This window comes from Saimiri boliviensis, chromosome 20 (assembly GCF_048565385.1).
Source record: "Saimiri boliviensis isolate mSaiBol1 chromosome 20, mSaiBol1.pri, whole genome shotgun sequence".
Lineage (NCBI taxonomy): Eukaryota > Metazoa > Chordata > Mammalia > Primates > Cebidae > Saimiri > Saimiri boliviensis.
Window position 1 is genome coordinate 8,882,035 of NC_133468.1, and position 18,338 is coordinate 8,900,372.

The window sequence follows — 18,338 nt, forward strand, 5'->3', positions numbered from 1 at the left end:
CATAAACGTCCATAAGAAAAAGCCAGAATGCCCAATCAAGGAAATAGGCAATCAAGGAAATTGAACAAGCTCTTTGCATAAGAGAAAATCCAAATGGCCAAAAATGTAGGCAAATGTGTTCAACCTCACCATTAATCAGAGAAATACAAATTAAATCTGAGGCTTCCATGAGATTTGCAAAATATAAACAGTTGGACAGCTATCTATTGGCAGTGTAAAGTTGAGACAATCACTTTGGAAAACGGTATGCATTATCTCATCAAGTTGAGAAAGCAGGAACCCTGGAACCCAGCAATTTCATTCCTAGATGTGTACCTTGAAGAAATGCAGGCTGCATACCCCAGGATAATACACAGGAATGTTCATAGCAGCATTATTTGTAATTGCATTGTATGTACACTTGAAACAACTCAAATGCCCATGAACAGTGGAATGGATAAGTCTATTGCAATGATAGATCGATGCACTGGAATCTATAGAACAACTTTGAAAAATGGCTACAGACACTCTCAACAACACACATGCATCCTACAAACATAGCTAAGAAAAGAAAGCAAGACACGAAAGAACACTTAGAGGATGATTCCGTTTACATAAAGTTTAAACTCAGGGAAATATGAACTGTTCAGATCTTGGTTGTTTGTAGAAGAGAAGGAGGAGATGGTGATTGGGAAGAAAACGCAAGGGCTCTGCCTTCTACTTTTTTTAATTTGGGTGTTCATTATGTGTTATTTAACAGGTTTCTTGCTTAATAACTACTTGTTCAGGGCACAGTTCAGTTTTATGCCCTTTCTCTGTGTTTTATATTTTTTCATTTAGAAAAACAAAGCTTCACATGTCTTTAGGTCTCCCAGCGATAACTTCCAGGCTACTCTCACTGATGCCACAAGGAAGAGGAAAAATGGCACCGTTTGCACTTCTGTTCTCTTTGTGGTAAGATCATCATCCTCCAGCCTGGCAGAAGGAGAAGGATGTCACATGCCCGTGAAATTAGGTGGTTATTTCCATCCTGGCCCTAAAACTGGGACACCGATTGCTCCAGGTCTCAGGTGCCCTGGGTCTGACCTTTGCAATGGGCTGCAAAAGCTGTTCACCCAAGCAGACCATGTCTGGGGCTTCTGCGATTTTATCCTGTACCAACCGTGCCTTTAGGCAAAAGAGACAGCAAAGGAATTCCCAGTGTCCACGTTGCATAACAGGCATCCATGATGCCTTGAGGAACTTCTACCAGAATGACTGCCCAGATCCTCCAGCTGTAAGTTATGCAATTGAGAAAATGATGCAATTGAGATTTAAATCCATGTTTGTCTAGTTTCTAATTTAGGTTCAAGCCAGGGCTGCCTCTGCCTCCTTCACTTTTTGTTCTAATTTGCATTGTGATGAGATTTTAAAGTTTAAAAAAAAAAGTGGTAGCTCTTTAAGATGTCAGAAGAGTGCTTATTTAAAATGAATAACTAAAAAAATTATTTGTTAGCATTATTTAACGTACTTCCAACTTTAGCTCCCAGCCAGCATTTTAGATCCACCAAATCAGATTTGCTAATATTTCTCTTGACTCTTTTTAAATTGTTTTTCTGAACTAAATAAAGGGACATTTTTGAAAACTTCAGTCACAGACTTTGCTCCATCTCCCACCATTCAGTTCATCTTTAAAACAGAGATGAAAATACCCACCTCAAAGGTCTAATTTTGGGGGCCAAATAAGAAAAACCATAACCCGTTATTAACTCTTTCATTGGAATCAACAAAAACAATAATTAATGCTAATTGGGGTAATTTGAAGTTTCTGCTTTATTCCAGTTCAAAAGTTTTGAAATTATGAAATTTCTCAATATATTATCTTCATTTGCAAATCAGCAAAAAGTTAGATGTGGGTTTGATTCCTAGGTTAGCAAATTGGGGTTGTTTTGCTGTCATCTGGAGTCTTATCTGGTTCAAATCTCTGTCTATAGCAGTTATTAGGGGAGCACATATCTTCAGTCCTCCCAAATTCTGGCATCTGGTATTTGACGAAACCCTGGGAAAGGGCACAGACCCAGGTATGGAAATGACATCTATATGACATCTAATAAGTTATTCCTAAATGCTGGGGGTAGGAGATAGATTCCCGTGTACTGCATTCCTTCCTTTGGGGACCCAGTCATCCCGTACATCAGACTCAGCATGCCCAGCCTCGCCTTGCAGACACGCACATGCATGTAAGTTAAGTGATACACATGAAAGTTTAAGGCTTCATTCAGCTGATGCACACCAAGGAATACCTGAAGATTAGGTTGTGCAAGTTGAAGTGTGGTTGGAATTTGACAGAATGAAAAAACAATTGAGGGGTACATGTCCTTGTCGCCCGGCTCAGATAGCAGTTTTCATCTTTAATCTGTAAAAACGTTGTGGTTGGGGGTTGTTCCTGTCTTGACACGTCTTGCTGAGGTTCGTAGGTGCAGCTCCATACCTATAACTGTCAGAACCGTATTTCCTGGAATTGTTTGTGCAAGCTGTTTGTCATCCAGTCAAGGTTCAGGGGCAGGGGAAGTAGAAAAAAAGTGGGGGAGGGAAGTAGGAAAGGATTTAATGCAAAGAGAAACCGGGAACCTCTGTCATGTCTGTTGGTCCTTCTCCATGGAAAACTAAAGTTTCTGGGAGGATGCACCCTGGATCAATCAGCAGAGACACAATGTCTCTATCTGAGAGTGCCATCTAGGAGGTGCCTGGGTCGCTGGGCCACCTTACATAGTGTGAAAGATACTGTCTAAGGATAAAGCTGGATTGCAGCAAATGGAGGAGCCGAATGGCAACTGTCCTGTCTTTGACCTCTGGATGCATTGGTGCCTGAAGCAAGGCATGCTTACATTTCCTCACTATCTGATCCATGAGCTCACCAACTTAAGCAGTTTGAATGGGATTTTTGTCAACTGAAATAGTCTTAATAATCGGCTAGACCTTACCCAATGTGTGCCCCACACCCTGACAATCAGACCTTTGAGTTGGATATACATTTTTAAATTGTACTTTAAGTTCTGGGGTACATATGCAGATCTTGAAGGTTTGTTGCATAGGTACACTCGTGCTATGGCTGGTTTGCCATAAATGGTGTTGGGAAAACTGGCTACCCATTTGCAGAAAGATGCAACTGGACCCCTTCCTTACACCTTACACTGAAATTAACTCCAGATGGATTAAAGATTTAAACATAAGACCTAATGCCATAAAAACCCTAGAGGAAAACCTAGGAAATACTATTCAGGGCTTAGGCACAGGCAAGGACTTCATGCCGAAAACACCAAAAGCAATGACAACAAAAGCCAAGATAGACCAATGGGATCTAATTAAACTTAAGAGCTTCTGCACGGCAAAAGAGGCGGATATTTTTATCCTCTTTTTAAAGATGAGAAAATTGGCCATCCAGTCAGTAATTGGTGGGTCCTCAGTCAAAACAAGATTCAACTTCAAATTATGTGTAAGGGCATGAGCTGTTTTCCAAGTCATTTTTAATTTCTCAGTTTAAAAACAGTAACTTATTTCAGGGTTCAATGGGAGACAGAAAAACCTGAATTCTAAGAAAGTGATTGGAACTCTCTTCTCTTAGTATAAGGATGTAACACGGTGGCAAGAATGAAGCCTAATTTCACAGCAGGACATGTAGACATCTTGGACAGAGACAGACCAGAAGTGGATGGGTGCCTGCCCCAAGCCCAGTCTGCTTCTAGGCTCAACCAATCAGAACGTGACTCAAGGGAACCCGAATTTGCATCTACCAAGAAAGGGAGGGCCTCAGGAGAGTTCATGCTGGCAGGCAATGGTGGAGATGGGCAGGACACAAAGGGCACCACGCAGAATCCCACCGAGGGCGCTGCAGACCCTGCCTGCACTCACAGGGCCTGGCAGATACGGAGAGGAGAACAGGGCACGTATACACAGAGAAGGTAATGTGCCGGGACGTGGAGGCTCAGGGCAGCCCAAGAGAGGACCCAAGAGATGATCAGGCCGCTTGTGTTGTGTCACCTTGTGCCAGTCTTCCGATTCCAGTTTCCCCTCGGGAAGTAATCCGGGTGGAGTCTGAATCTTTGAACACCACAGTGGGGAGTCATAGAGGAGATAAACAGACCAAGGCTCCTGCCTGTGTGTTCGGGCATTCTGAGTCCCCCAGGCCATCTTGCAAACCCAGGCTGAGCATCTGCCTCCAATGAAGAGAGAACAAGTAATCTCAGCTGATGAATCTCTGCTTTAGGCACCCCGTGGTCTGAATCAGGAGCACTTGTTTTCATGATTCTGTAAGAGGACGGGAATTATCCTGCCCCCTAAGGGTCACAGTGCCCTCCCTGACCCCAGCCTCTCACTAGGATGGACACCTGCTAATTTTGGCTGTGGCTCAGCTGCACTATAAACTCCTCTCTGTGGCCCACTCCCCCACAAGCAGTGAGCTACCTCAGCTGTGTGGCCCCTTCACACAGTCGAAGACCGGTATGAAGCTGGTGCAGCACACGTAAGAGTCAAGATTGCTTGGCCTTGTACTGGAACAGAGAATGAAGGAGAGAGACTCTGGCCTGAGCTCTGAGTCCCCTGATAGTCTGGACTCACTGTAACAAAAGTTAATAGTAACAACAATCTCAATTTGTTCTAACCCATACAGGGAAAGTGCCCTGAAAATTTTTAAGACCAAGAAGTAAGTATTCCAGGCACTTTGCAAAGTGTTTTCAAAATACCACCAACTTTGATCTTCACAGGAAACCTTGTGATATGGGGACTTTATCTTCATTTTGCAGGTACAAAAACAGCCTCAGAGAGGTGAAGTCATTTTGCCCAAATTCTCACAAGAAGTAGATGGGATGTAGAAAAACTGGCGATGATATACTATTTCCTGGTGAACACTCTTGCTATGTGTGTTCTGCATTCCATGTCCGTAAAAGTGCTCTGTATCTCATGCTACACAAATTCATACTGTCTAACAGATTTCAGTGAAACACAACGTCAGAAACATTGGCGGAATGTCCCTCGCCTTCTGAACTAGTAGTCATAATTCCACTCCTGACCACTCAGGAGACCTTCCAATATCCCTGCACACACTCTGGGTGACATACCAACTGACCTGAGAAATCCAGAAGATTAGACATAAGTTGGCCCTCTGTTCCATTGAATCCTGAAAATGGTCTTCATGCAATTGCTTCAGAAATTCAGGAGTCCACTGACTACGTAATTTACCAGTCTTCATTTCATGGACATTTGCATTCATTTGTTTAGCAATTCATCCAGTGTTCTTTGGGCCAAATTTTCTGCTGAGCTTTTTGAAAAGCCACAATGACTTTGTCATAGTCCCTGTCCTCAGGGAAGTAGTAGTATGGTGAGTAGGAAAGCCAGATTTGAGAAATAATTACAATCCGTGCTAAGAAAGGCTGTGCAGCAATTTAAAAGAATGAGACAGAACTACATAGCATAAGGGGAAGATATTTTGAGGGTGTAGTGTTGAGTGAAATGAATTTTTATCTATTTTGCTCACTCATACATTCTCATCTCCTAGGACAGGGCTCAGCAAGATAAGGCCCATAGGCCAAATCTGGTTCCAGCCCCCGCCCCAAAGTTCAAAATGGTTTTCATGTGTGTAGAGAGTTGTGTTAAAAACAAGGAAGTGTATGTCCTGAAGAACACATGTAGCCAGCAAATTCTAAAATATTTACTATTTTTCCCTTTATCGAAAGTTCACCAAGCCCTGTCTTAGAAATACACCTGGCATATTTTTATACTTTAAGTACTTTGTAAATATTATTTGAGTAAGTAAATAAATTATGTATCATATGAAAAATGCACAAAATTTATTCTTCTTCCATGTGTATGCCGACAGCAACTTCATAGAAAAAGACCTGGAAGGATACACTCCAAACTGTCAAGGTCTGTTTCTCTGAAGTGTGCAGAAGAAGAGGAAGATGAAGGTCATGATCATAAGAATGTAACCTGTCTGTAATGTGGAATTATGTTTTATAAGAAGAATAAGTATTCGTGCATTACCTACATTATTAAAAAGTGATACTTGAAAACTATTCTTCCATTTAAAAATAGGCTTATTTCAATAAAGAATGAGAACTGGCCATCTGCCCAAGTTACTTATCTGCTCTGATTCTCAGTTTTCTCCTTTATAAATTGACAATGAAATAGTACATCTTCCTGATGATTAAATGAGATGATATGTGGAAAGTGCACAGCATGTAATCACCACTCAATATTTATTCACTATGGTTACTGGCCTTAAAAGAGCATCCTAAGTTTCTTGCCTCAGTTAATGACAAGACCACCCATCTACAGAAGCCAGAGCCCGGGTAAACACCTGCCTCTTACTTACTACTCCAAATCTTGCAATTGATCAGCAAGTTCCAAACGTTCTCCCTTAGAAAAATGTGTCATCCAAAAAAATAAATAAATAAATAAATAAAATAAAAATAAATAAAAATTAAAAAAAAAAACAAAAACAGAAAAATGTGTCATCCAAACATGGCAATGACTTTCTTACTGGTGTCCCTGCTCTGCCATCTTCCCTTTCCAATCTATTCCTCCCAATGGACAGAGTGACCATCATATCCTGCTCACAGGCCCAGAGGGCCTCCACTCCTGCACTATAAGGGCCAAATGCTGAATGTAATACTCAAAAGTTATTTCATAATCCAGACCCCCCACACCAATAGCTCCCTAGACCTGCTCTTTCAGAAACATACTTCTAGGCTTCTACACAATGGTTTAGTCTGTCTGGCATACCTGTCTCCATTCTTCCTACTTCCCAAATATTGATCTATACTTGAAACACCATCTCCTCTAGAATCCATGTATTCACTCACCCACACACCCATTCATACATCTATTCATCGATTCAACCTTATATCCACTGACCTATCCATCCATTCATCTATATATCCATCCATCCATCCATTCATTCATCCATTCATCCATCCACTCAACTACCCATCCATTATTCACCCATTCATCCATCCATCTATTCATCTATATATCCACCCACCCACCTATCCATCCAATCACTCACAAACATTCACCGAAGACCTGATATGTCCTAGGAACTTCAAGAAATTAGAAATACGGGGGTCATCAACCTGAACACATGCCCTGCCCTCTGGTGCAGTAGACTAAAAAAAGAGGGGCATATACCCTCCCTGGGAATGTCCAGGGGAACATTTTAAAATTTTCATTTCTATTTAATTTTATCTTGTCTTTTTTCATTTCTACTTTGCATGTGTTTTAAAGTATAAAATACATTAGTACAGTGGTACAAGCATACAATGTGTAAAGTAAAAAACATATAATAAAGGAAATGCCTTTTTTAAAAAACTAATAGAGCTGCATGATCAAAAATATTCCACTAGTACTGGGAGAATACTCTCAGATTCCAGGAAACTGGTCACCCCAGAGCCACAGACCTGTGTATGTTTCCCTATTAAAGAATGTAATTCTACATTACATTCTTTAATAGAGAATTCTTTTATGATTACCTGAATACCATCATGCTGAAGAACGTGGACTCTGGAGCCCATATAGACAGACTGAGGTGGAATTCCAGCTTTGCCACTGACTATCTGGGTGACCAAGGAGCCTAGCCTTTTGGGTTTTAGTTACTTGGTATTTCTTTTCTTTTTTTTTTTCTTTTTTTTTTTTTTTTTTGAGACGGAGTTTCGCTCTTGTTACCCAGGCTGGAGTGCAATGGCACGATCTCGGCTCACCGCAACCTCCGCCTCCTGGGCTCAGGCAATTCTCCTGCCTCAGCCTCCTAAGTTGCTGGGATTACAGGCATGCACCACCACGCCCAGCTAGTTTTTTGTATTTTTAGTAGAGACGGGGTTTCACCATGTTGACCAGGATGGTCTCGATCTTTCGACCTCGTGATCCACCCGCCTCGGCCTCCCAAAGTGCTGGGATTACAGGCTTGAGCCACCGCGCCCGGCGTTACTTGGTATTTCATATATTAACAAGTTAATATAGGTAAAGCCCTTAGAAGGGCCTCTTAGTGTTGAGCCTCTAGGACTCAACACTGCTGTTTTCCCCATCAGACTGGCCAGGTTGAGACAACTGTCTTCCCAGGGATAGCCCAGTGCTCTGCACATAGCAGATAGGGACAAACTGTGTGATGATACAATCTCATAGTGGGAGTGAATTTAGGAGATTTTCCTCTCTATAAATACACTGAGTGCTTCATCAGCAAATGGAAGCCAGCCACATTCAGAAGCAGCTCCCTCAGCTTAAGCCCAGAGACACATATGGTGCAGGAATGCCGTTTCATCCCGTCTCAGGTGTTAATTACCAACTTCTCACTACCAAAGCTCTGAAACAACACCGAGGAGAAGAAATTGCACTATTTTTAGCAATATTTTGACAGCTATATTAATAAACAATAAGTTTCTTCCCATCTACCAGCTGATCTCCACTTGCCACCAAACAGATCAGCCTTCAGTTCTGCAGGGAAAAAGGTAGCAGAGATGGGAAACTGTTACATTTTTTTTTTTAAGTGAAAATTCCAAATAACAGGGTCACTGGCTGTGTCATGGCCTCAGCCATGCCGGCTGCTCATTGCTTTGTGTAAGACCTTCTACCTTTTCCATTTCAACCTGAAAATCACTCAAGGGGCACAGAAAGGTGAGATAGCCTGGGAACAAGCTGGACCCCAGCCCTCTCAGGTTCTTGCTCTAAAACAAAGCAACTGGACTGCAAACACAAACTTTAGAGACGTCAGGACCAGGTGGAATGTGAATAACATGGCCAGTTGTTCTCTCTCTAATTATTACTTATGGGGGCTGCAGTGTACGGATGTGCAGCTGCTAATCACAGGCTTCCAGATGAATGCAAGGCAGCCTTTTAACGTTAACAAATGAAGACATTCTTAATTTAATCACCCGTTTCTGGGTCAGGGAGCAGGCCTGTTTGGCATACCTTCCTGAGGGGCATCAACCCACCTCCACTCAATGAAATGAACCATCACTTTCCATTGTTTATGCATTATCATTTCATTACTGAGAATGAGAAAGAACTAGGAGAATGAAGAAAGAAAGAAACAAAGACAGAAAGAAGGAGGCAGAAAGGGAGGGAGGGGTGGAAGGAAAAGGGAAAAGGGAGGGGTGAAGGACAGTGGGACATCCTTTAGCAATGTATCATTTCCCAAGAACAGAAACGCAGTGTCCTTGATGTCTTTATAACCTGTAATCAATTTTAATCGATTAGTGCTAATGGCACTTCTAAGACAATTTTTCCAATCTATCAAAATAAAACATTTTCAAGATATATGTTCAGAGCAACCCAGTCCTGCAATCAAGAGTTCTGACTTGGCGGTCAGGGAGTTGGGTTTGCATCGTAGACTTACCACGGACCAGCTGTAACAAGTAAATTCACAGCTCTGCTATCTCTGAGATAACAGTCGTACTTAATTCACAGTGTTGTTTGAGGAGTGAGTAAAATTAATGCACTTTCTGGGCTTAGCACAGGGCCTGGCACATAATAGATGCATAATAGTTGCTTTAAATGGAAGATTGTCTATCAAAGGGACCCATTACTGACTGACTGGGACTTTGTGGATTGTGGAGCCGACAAGATTTTCAAGGGCAATCAGTTCTTTGGGGATGAAGGTTCACTGGGAGTTGCAGCCTCCTAAAAGGGCACAGCTGGGGTGGAAAGGGCATTATCAACAGCTTCTCCATCAAGACATATCTGCCTCCATATCATAAAAGCATCAGAAAGTCACACATCTACCTGTGGTACACACATACACACAAATGAAAGCTCCAGAGAAAACCACCGCTTAAACTTTTTGGAGCTGCCGAGAAGTTCACTGTATGCTCATCTCTCCAAATTAAGATGTACTTGGCAAATGACAGCTCTGGCTGTGATAAATTCACTTGTTCACCAGTTGAGGGCTGGGAAGCATTTTTTAGGAGGAGGCTCAAACTCAAACACTCCGTCACAATTTCTTTTTCCTTTGATGTGCTTCATGGTTGACACCATTTGTGTGCCGGAGAGATGACTGACTTCCCTCTGACAATTTTTATGTCTCAAATCAGGCAGTCTGGAAGTTGCAATATTTCTATTATGCAAACCATAGATTCAGAGCTGCTAACATGGGTCTGGTTTGAAGGTTTTCTCTCATTTTTCTGAATCCTTGGTAGTTTTTTAGACTTATTTTTAACTGACAAATATGAATTATATATATTTATTGTGTACAACAATAGATGTATACATTGTGAAGTGACTAAATCAGTCTATTTCACACATGCATGATCTCACATACTTTTTTTGTGGTGGGAACACTTAAAAATCTACTTTCTTAGCTATTTTCAGGCATCAGTATGTTGTTATTAACGACAGTCACCATTCTGCGTGATAGATCTCTTGGACTTACTCCTCCCCTCCTGGATAACTGATATTTTTGTTCTTTGACCAGTGCCTTCCCAGTCCCCACCCCCACCCCAGGCCCTGGTAACCACCATTCCACCCTCTGCTTCTCCATTCCACCCTCTGCTTCTGTGAGGTTTGCTTTTTTTTTTTTTTTTTTTTTTTTTTCCGATTTCTCATACAAATGAGATCATCCGGTATTTGTCTTTCTGTCTGGCTAATTTCTCTTAACACGATGTCCTTCAAGTTCATTCATGTTGTCACAAATGGCAGGATTTCCTTCATTTTTAATGCCGAATAGTATTCCATTGTATCTTTACACATGTTCTTATCCATCAACAGACGACGATGATTCCTTATCTTGGCTACTACGAGCATGGGCGTGTAGGTATCTCCTTGACATACTGACTTCATCTTTTGAATATATTATTTTCATTTGGGGAAATAAATCCCTAAATGCTTTAGGTTCTATACTTTGAGGCAGTTGAAAGTTCGTGTCTTCCTGTTAAAAGCCCCTTCCTCATCTTGCCCTGTTTTAGGCTGTCCCCGTTGGTGAGTTATTTGGAGCCAGCTCCGGGCAAGATGTTGCCTCTAGCCTGGGAAAACACAGTGGGAGGCAGTGGGCCTGTGAAAGAGAAACTTGAACACTTTGTTCCTAGGGCTTCCGGAAGACCTCAGATCTTACCTTCCTCTGGTCTGAGAATCAAAAGTGCCTCCCGAGCTCTGAGCAGCTTGCCCAGTGTGAGACAGCGTTAGGATCCAGCAGCTCTTCTCCCGCCTTCTTCCCCAGACAAGCCTGCCTGACTCTGCTCCTACTGTCCTCAGCCCCTTTCCTGTGTTCTCTGCCAGGAACCAAGTGTTCCTTGACAGGGACCAGCTCGCAAGCCACCTGCTGCTTTTCCTGTTTTGGCTGGGAAGGAGTTATGGTCCCCTCCTCTGGGCTCCTGCTGCAGTTTATGCATCCCTCCGTCTGCAGGGGTTCTCAGCAGGTGCAGCAATGCTCCCCACACCACCTACCCCATCACAGAGCTCTTTGTGGCTGTCACATGACTGGAATTCAGTGAGTGGGGGTCCAGTGTGCTGAGCCCACGTGTCCTTTTGAGCTTTCTGTCCTCTGTCTGGTTTGCTGGCTGGTTTACCACTCACTCTGCTTCTCTGGAACATGGTTTCTTAGGCTCACCTCTCTCTTTGTATGATCTTATTCATTTTTCTACCCCTAATGCACATGATTTGCTGCCACCAAAAACTCCAGAAAGTCACAGGCTAGTAGCGTCCTGAACTCTGATTCCTTCCCTCATTACCTTAAAGTACTCCGCTAGACCCTTCCCACTACTAAACAGTGAGAACTGTGTGGCCCAGTATGTTTCCCTCTTCTCCTTGGCTGCCGGGTAACTCAGAGCTATGTTTTATGTTCAACAGCTTTATTCAGTTCAACCTTCTGGATGAAATCTTTTCCATTCCCTTTATTTCTTAGTTCTTATCACTTATCTGAAAACTTTTGGTTTTGTGTGGCTGCTTCACTTATTCTTAGCTGACAAGATCTGGGGAAAAAAAAGTAGGGGCGGCGGGGGAATTCTCCAGTTTGGCTGAGGTCCTTTAAAATTCTATTCTCATCCTATACAACTTCTCCAGGAAAAAGGGAAAAGAAACTTTCAGTCCAAGCTTATATATTTACAGACATGGCCTCAGATTGCCCCAGCCCCCCATTTGAGCCTCATTGTACCATACTCCCAAATCCTTCGTGGCCTAAAAGGGCAACTTCAGCGTGTTCCCAGTCTCTTGAGGCCTGAAACTAGCTCCAAGCCCTGGTCACCGGTCTCCTCTCCCTTTCTCAGCTCACTGCCTCCTGAGGCCCTTCTGGCCTGGAAACTCTCATCCTGAGCCTCGCCCTGGGGACAGCCCGTACCTGGACAGGGTTTGATCTCCTGCATGAAGCCTTGACAAATCCACAGGCAGGAATCTCTCCTCCTCTGAGGCCCTGTGGCAGTTCCTATGGTTTTCCCGATTTTGGTGAGCTGTATTTTCGACTGAATAAGAAGAACTGACATTTACTGTGTCTCCTCTATTTAGAAGGGATTATGCTTTGCATTTTGAAATCATTTCCTTATTTAACCCATCTATAGAGAAGAAGCCATTTTATTTATCATTTTACAGATGAGAAAACTATGGTGCACATATTTTTTGTCTGTATCCAGGACGTGAATTCTAAGAGAGTGAGTAAAGATCCTTCGTGCTCCTCTCAGCATCTGTCACAGGGCCTGGCACACATCTTTAACATGTAATTTCTGATTCATTGATTAATTCATAAGCAGAATGAAACTCTCACCCCCAACCAAAGACAATCAAAACACCTCTCCAGTACAGCCAAACCCTGGCAGAGTTTAATGCCATCCCAGCCTGCAGGACTTGTATTCTCATGTGGCACTGGTCAGAGAGGTCCTTAGACTGAGGTCAGCCAAGGTACGGCCATGTCTCCGAGCTGGGCTGCACAGCTCTGTGGGCCCAGAGGCCAGAGGCATGCTGGGACCCAGCATCCCTCTACCATAGGCCTTATCATACTCTTGTGGTCTTGTCTTCTTCTCCTGTCTCTGTTCCCTCGAGGAGACTGTGAATGGTTTGGTGGATTATCACGGAATAGAAGTCAAGAGGAGAGGGAGGGAGGGAAGCAGGGAGGGCGGGAGGGAGAGGGAGGAAATAGGCAGTAAGTTGAATGAGTTTTAAGGTGGCACATGCAGGAGGCTCCAACACCTTGGTTTTAAAAAGCATCATCATTACTTGATGAGAAGAAGGAACAAGAATCTTAGAGCAAATGAACATACATAAGGAACCTTCCAGAAAGGAGACTTAATAGAGTTAAAGGCAGGCTGGGGGATGTCAGGGCTGCACAGGCCAACTTGTGGACCCCACTATTTCTCCGAGGGAAGCCTCAGGCAGGAACCTCAATTTTTCTCGTGCTCCAGAATTCACTCTTTGAGGAGAGACACGCACATTCCTCACATGGCTGCTTTACCCTCTTCTTGTATAGGGGGCTGATTTTCTCCAGCAAAAAATCACTGCCAACAGCTGAAAACTTCAAACAAAGGATCCGCACAAAAGAATCCTGTGCCCCCTTCCTTTCATTATTTTGGAACAATTTTGCACTCTGTAGTCCTGTATGGTTTCTGCATAAATTACCCTGCAAGACCATCCTGCTATAAGCGAGCTTGCCTGACTGCTTTTCCCGGGGATTCAGAGCTGCCAGCGAAGCTTTAAGCGTCTTGAAAACGTATTGTCTGGAATGAAACAACCAATTATGCTTTCAGGTTTTGTGGCATAATATCGCAGAAACCAGCAATTACAGAATCAGAGTGGCATCATGGGGTAGAAGGGAGTTAGCATGGATTATTCTTTAAATAGCAGTTACATGAACTCATAATAAATAGGTATTAAGTGTTAAATGTATGATAAGTAATTCTTGACAACGCAATTATCCAAACAGAAGAGGGAAAAGTGACAAAGTGGCATTGTCAACTTCTTTTGTGCACAGCATGCTCAGCGAGACTGGGATGTGGAGTGAATCTGTCTTTGTTTCAGCCTGCAGTGGAAGCGGGAGTACAGATGCGGGCACAGAAGGGAATTTGGCTGATTCCAAAGAGATGGCAAGTTTTCAAAAGAGCAAGGCCCTTGTCCACTGGGGCGAAATGTGGCTGCCCAGAAAATTCCATGCCAACGAGCTCTCCTGACACACAGCCAGTTGATCAAACTCATATTTAGAGTGTCCCTGCTATGAAATAATTTGCATGAATGTACCTAGCCTGGTGCTTGACAAATAATAGATGTATAAGAAATTTTTTTTTAAATGTACCTGGCACTTAGGACCGGGGCTGCTGTGAAAGGCCTCACAGGTTGTGCACTGCACAATTCCAGGAAGCAACATTTATATAGACCATATGTGAATCGCTTTTTTTTTTTTTTGAGTGTTGAGAGGTTATGAACCTGCTTAGAAGGTCCAGTAGAATTTACATCTCTGAGCTTAGTACTTCAGTTTGATTCTCACCACAGAGAATAGAATTTCATCTCAATGATTTTCAGCAATGTTTTTCAATGAGTAAAATCGAGGGCCAGACTGCTTGATGTCAAACTCAAGCTTCCTTTACAAGCTGTGTGTCTCTGGGAAACTTATTTAACCTCTCTGGGCCTGTTTTTCTTGTTATAAAATATGGATAAATAATAGTATCTTTTTCAAAGACTTATTGATAAAGATTAAATTATATAACATATTAATGAGTGTATGAAAAACCTTGTAATGCTTCTTCCCATTTTTTCCTGGACACTCAGCTAGACTATATTTCTCACTCCCTGACACTTAAGTGTGGCCATATGACTGAGTTCAGGCCAATAGAATGTGGGTAAGAATGAAGCATGACACTTCCCAGCTTGCCCCAGAAGACCCGGAATAGAATTCCAAAGCCTGAGGGGTGGCAGAGTGACAAGCTGAAAGCTTCGGTCCCTGAAACATCTGGTGGAGGAAAGCTCTGTTAGGCACATAGAGCAAGAAGTAACTTTCTATTGTATCAAGCCACAGAGATTGCAGTTGATTGGTGACAGCCGTGACCACTATCCTATCTAATGCACACATTCAGAGAACAGGGACGACGTGTGTGTTTTAACCCTATTACCTTGGGTGAGGTATGAAGAGGCCAAAGATCAAAGGAGAGAAACCAGAGAGAGTTTTACAGGCTCGTTATTCACAGTTCCCTAGGTGGGACACGTCTTACCACGCAGGGCTGCTGGGGAAAGCACCAGAGTCAGTCACGAGGCAGACAAAGAGAGGGGATCTGTGGGCAAGTACCTTAGCCTCAGAAAGGAATTCGTGAGGCAGAGTAGGTAGCCTCAGAATTGGCTGCCCCGAGTAATTTCCAGTGGACTTTGGGACACAGGGGCTGTGCTTGATTGTCCGGTACCTGGTCTAGGGCTGATTAGGGCAGGTGCACATTGCTCTAAAGCCTGTTACGGGAGGTGGTTGGGGTAGGGACATAGCCAGTTGTTTAAGAGGGGAAACTGATTGGCTTCTAGCCATGTCTTCAAAACTGGATCAAGATGCCATTGATAAAAACTTTATTATAGTGTGGTACATTGGGGTCCCGAAGTGAGCCGCAGAGCCAGAGGTGAGTGGTGGTGAGCAGTGAAGCTGAGCTCCACCTCCTGTCAGATCAGTGGCGGCATTACATTCTTAGAGGAGCGCAAACCCTACTGTGAACTGCACCTGCAAAGGGTCTAGGTTGTGCGCTACTTACGAGAATCTAATGGTAAATATCGGGTGCTTGAATCATCTCAAAACCGTCTTTCTCCCTTAAGTCCACGGAAAAATGATCTTCCACGAAGTTGGTTCCTAGTGCCAAAAAGGTTAGGGATGGCTGTAATACATGATGGGCACTTCTATGAGTCAGCTGCCACCCAGGGCAGGGAGAGTAGGGATGCTTTGTGCATGCCAATACTGGAGCTACATGTTGAGCTTGCTATGGTCAAACAGCCCTGGTCTGCCAGTCCAGACGAGCGGCAAACTACAAGGAAAGGTAGCTGGTGCTGCTGAGAGGCAAGTCCTCCAGACGGGAGGCACTGGCAACTGCTCAGTAATCTGCAGCCTTGTACCACCACGTAGCTATGCTGCTCAAGAGACCACACAGATAAGCCACGTGGAGGCATCAGACAGAGAGGTAGAGGCCCAGAGGAAGAAAGAAGCCCCGCTGAGTGGAGGCGTCCCGCCATTCCTGCCCAGGTGCCAGACCTATTACTCGCCCTGGGAAGCAAGCTGCCATATTGTGAATGGCCCATGTGGTGAGGACAGGAAGCCTCCTGTCAGCAGCCACGTGAGTGAGGCTGGGAGTGAATTCCCAGCACGGTGAAACTTTCAGAAGACTACAGCTCCGGCCGGCAGCTTCCCTGCAAACTCACAAGCTGGCTTCCCGCAGCTAAGCCCTCAGAAACTGTGAGATGATAAATGTTTGTTTTGTTTTGTTTTGTTTTGTTTTGTTTTGTTTTGTTTTGTTTGAAAAGAGTGTTGTTCCCGCCTTTGGCATGTTCACAGTTAGTTGGGAGTGAGAATGATGAGTGAGGCATGCAAAGAACATAGAGAAAGAAGCCTTTGCATAAGGAAGGCTCTTCCCCTGTGTGGGCAGAGTCTCAATCCAGGTGGCACTTGTGCCAGGCGTTGCATAAATAGGAGAGAACATCAAAGAGGAAGCCATGGAAGGGCACTCCAGACAGAGAGGACAGCCTTTGTGGTGGGGCAGAGGCATAGAGCGCATGGCACGTTGCAGAGGCAGCAGACAGCTCCTGTGGTTAGAGGACAGGGAACTTCAAAAAGAAGCATTTGCAAAAGGCTTGGTTGGGGAGGACCTTTTGGGTCTTTTGAAAAAGTTTGGTCTTTATTTCATGGGCAATGGAGGGTCTTTGAGGATCACAGGAAAATCTACTTGTGTAATTTTTTAAAAAAATATGAAACGCTTCATGAATTTGTGTGTCATCCTTGTGCAGGGGCCATGCTAATCTTCTCTGTATCATTCCAATTTTAGTGTATGTGCTGTCGAAGTGAGCACTACTTGTGGAATTTTTTTAAGCTTCTCTTTTTGTATTAATATAATGTTATTTTTCAAGAACATTTTCCATGTTACTTATAGTTACTTCTTGTAACAAGGGCCCCAGGTATCATAATCATAAAATCCTAAAACTGAGAAGGGGCCATCTAATTCAACTGTTTCCTGTTTTCCATTATATAGATGAGGAAACTGAGGCCCAGAAAAAGTGAAGAATTTGGCTTCATGATGTTCATGTTCCTCTGCTAGTCTTTACTCCACAAACACCTCTGCGTATTCCAATTTTACCCAGTCTTCAAGGTCTAAGTCAAAGTCTTATTTCTCCAGAAAATCTTCCCTGGTCTCCACTGGCCTCTTACCTATCAAATCCTACAGTGTAGCTAGCCTTCTTGTCTGTGTCTTGGCACTACTATCTCTTCACACCAGAGGTAGAGTTGCCTCATAAATCAGCATTCGACACTCCCCTGCTCACAAGTCTCCTATGGTGGATTGTTGCAGTAATGGCTCCCGATGTGCTCACTCTGCTCTGTATCTATGTCATTGGGCAGGGACCTACCCTTGGGTAGACTGACTCTCTGCTCTGCCAGCTGACTTGCTTTGATCAATGGTATCATAAAAACTGTGATGTATGAATGACTTGAAAAGTGCTTGTAACATGAGGACTCACCCTAGCTTGCTTCTCTTAGAAGCCTGAGCCTCCATGCAAGCAAGCCCTAGCAAGTTAGTTGATGAGAAATGTAGAATCTACTTACCCCTGTTGCACAAGTGACATCCAGCAAAACCCCAGAAGCAAAGCTGTCTGGCTCACTGCATATACATCAATTAGCCCAGTCAAACCTACAGAAGAATCAATCAGCTGAGCCCAGCCAAAGTTGTCAACTTGCACAGTCAGCTACATCAGTTGTTGCAGAATCAGTTGTTGGTTTGGTTACTAAGTTTTGGGGTGATGTGTTGTATGACAAAAGCTAATGAATATACCATCATTCCTGAAATAAAATCCAGAGCCTTTACCATGACCTGCAAGACTCTACATAATCTCCAAGAATGGAAACCATCTAGACACCCACAGCTTCCTGTCTACATTAATGTGACTTTTTCTACCTCTTAATCAACATAGCTTTGCTAATCCAAGAAACTCTAGCCTAGGAAGATAAAAATTTCCACTTTATTGTTCATTCTACAGACTTCCTGAGAAACCCATCAACTCATCAACAGAAAGCATCAAACAGTTTACATCTGAAAAACTCTTTGAACCCTTTTTCACTTCAAAATTCTCACTTTATAGTATCCACCAAACCTAAACTCTTACATCATGATTCTTATCCAGTTCTAACTAAGCTCCCTCATTGAAAGATTTGCCTTGAACTAGACTTCAAAAATCTCATGAATATCCCA

General features: G+C 43.3%; 1 non-coding gene across 1 annotated transcript; it reads right to left on the minus strand.

Annotated features, from left to right (window-relative positions):
- Positions 1–16,839: 16,839 nt before the first annotated feature.
- On the minus strand, positions 16,840–16,946 carry LOC120360474 (U6 spliceosomal RNA). The gene has a single exon (XR_005576963.1). It is a non-coding gene; the product is annotated as a U6 spliceosomal RNA (small nuclear RNA).
- Between the last annotated feature and the right edge of the window lie 1,392 nt (positions 16,947–18,338).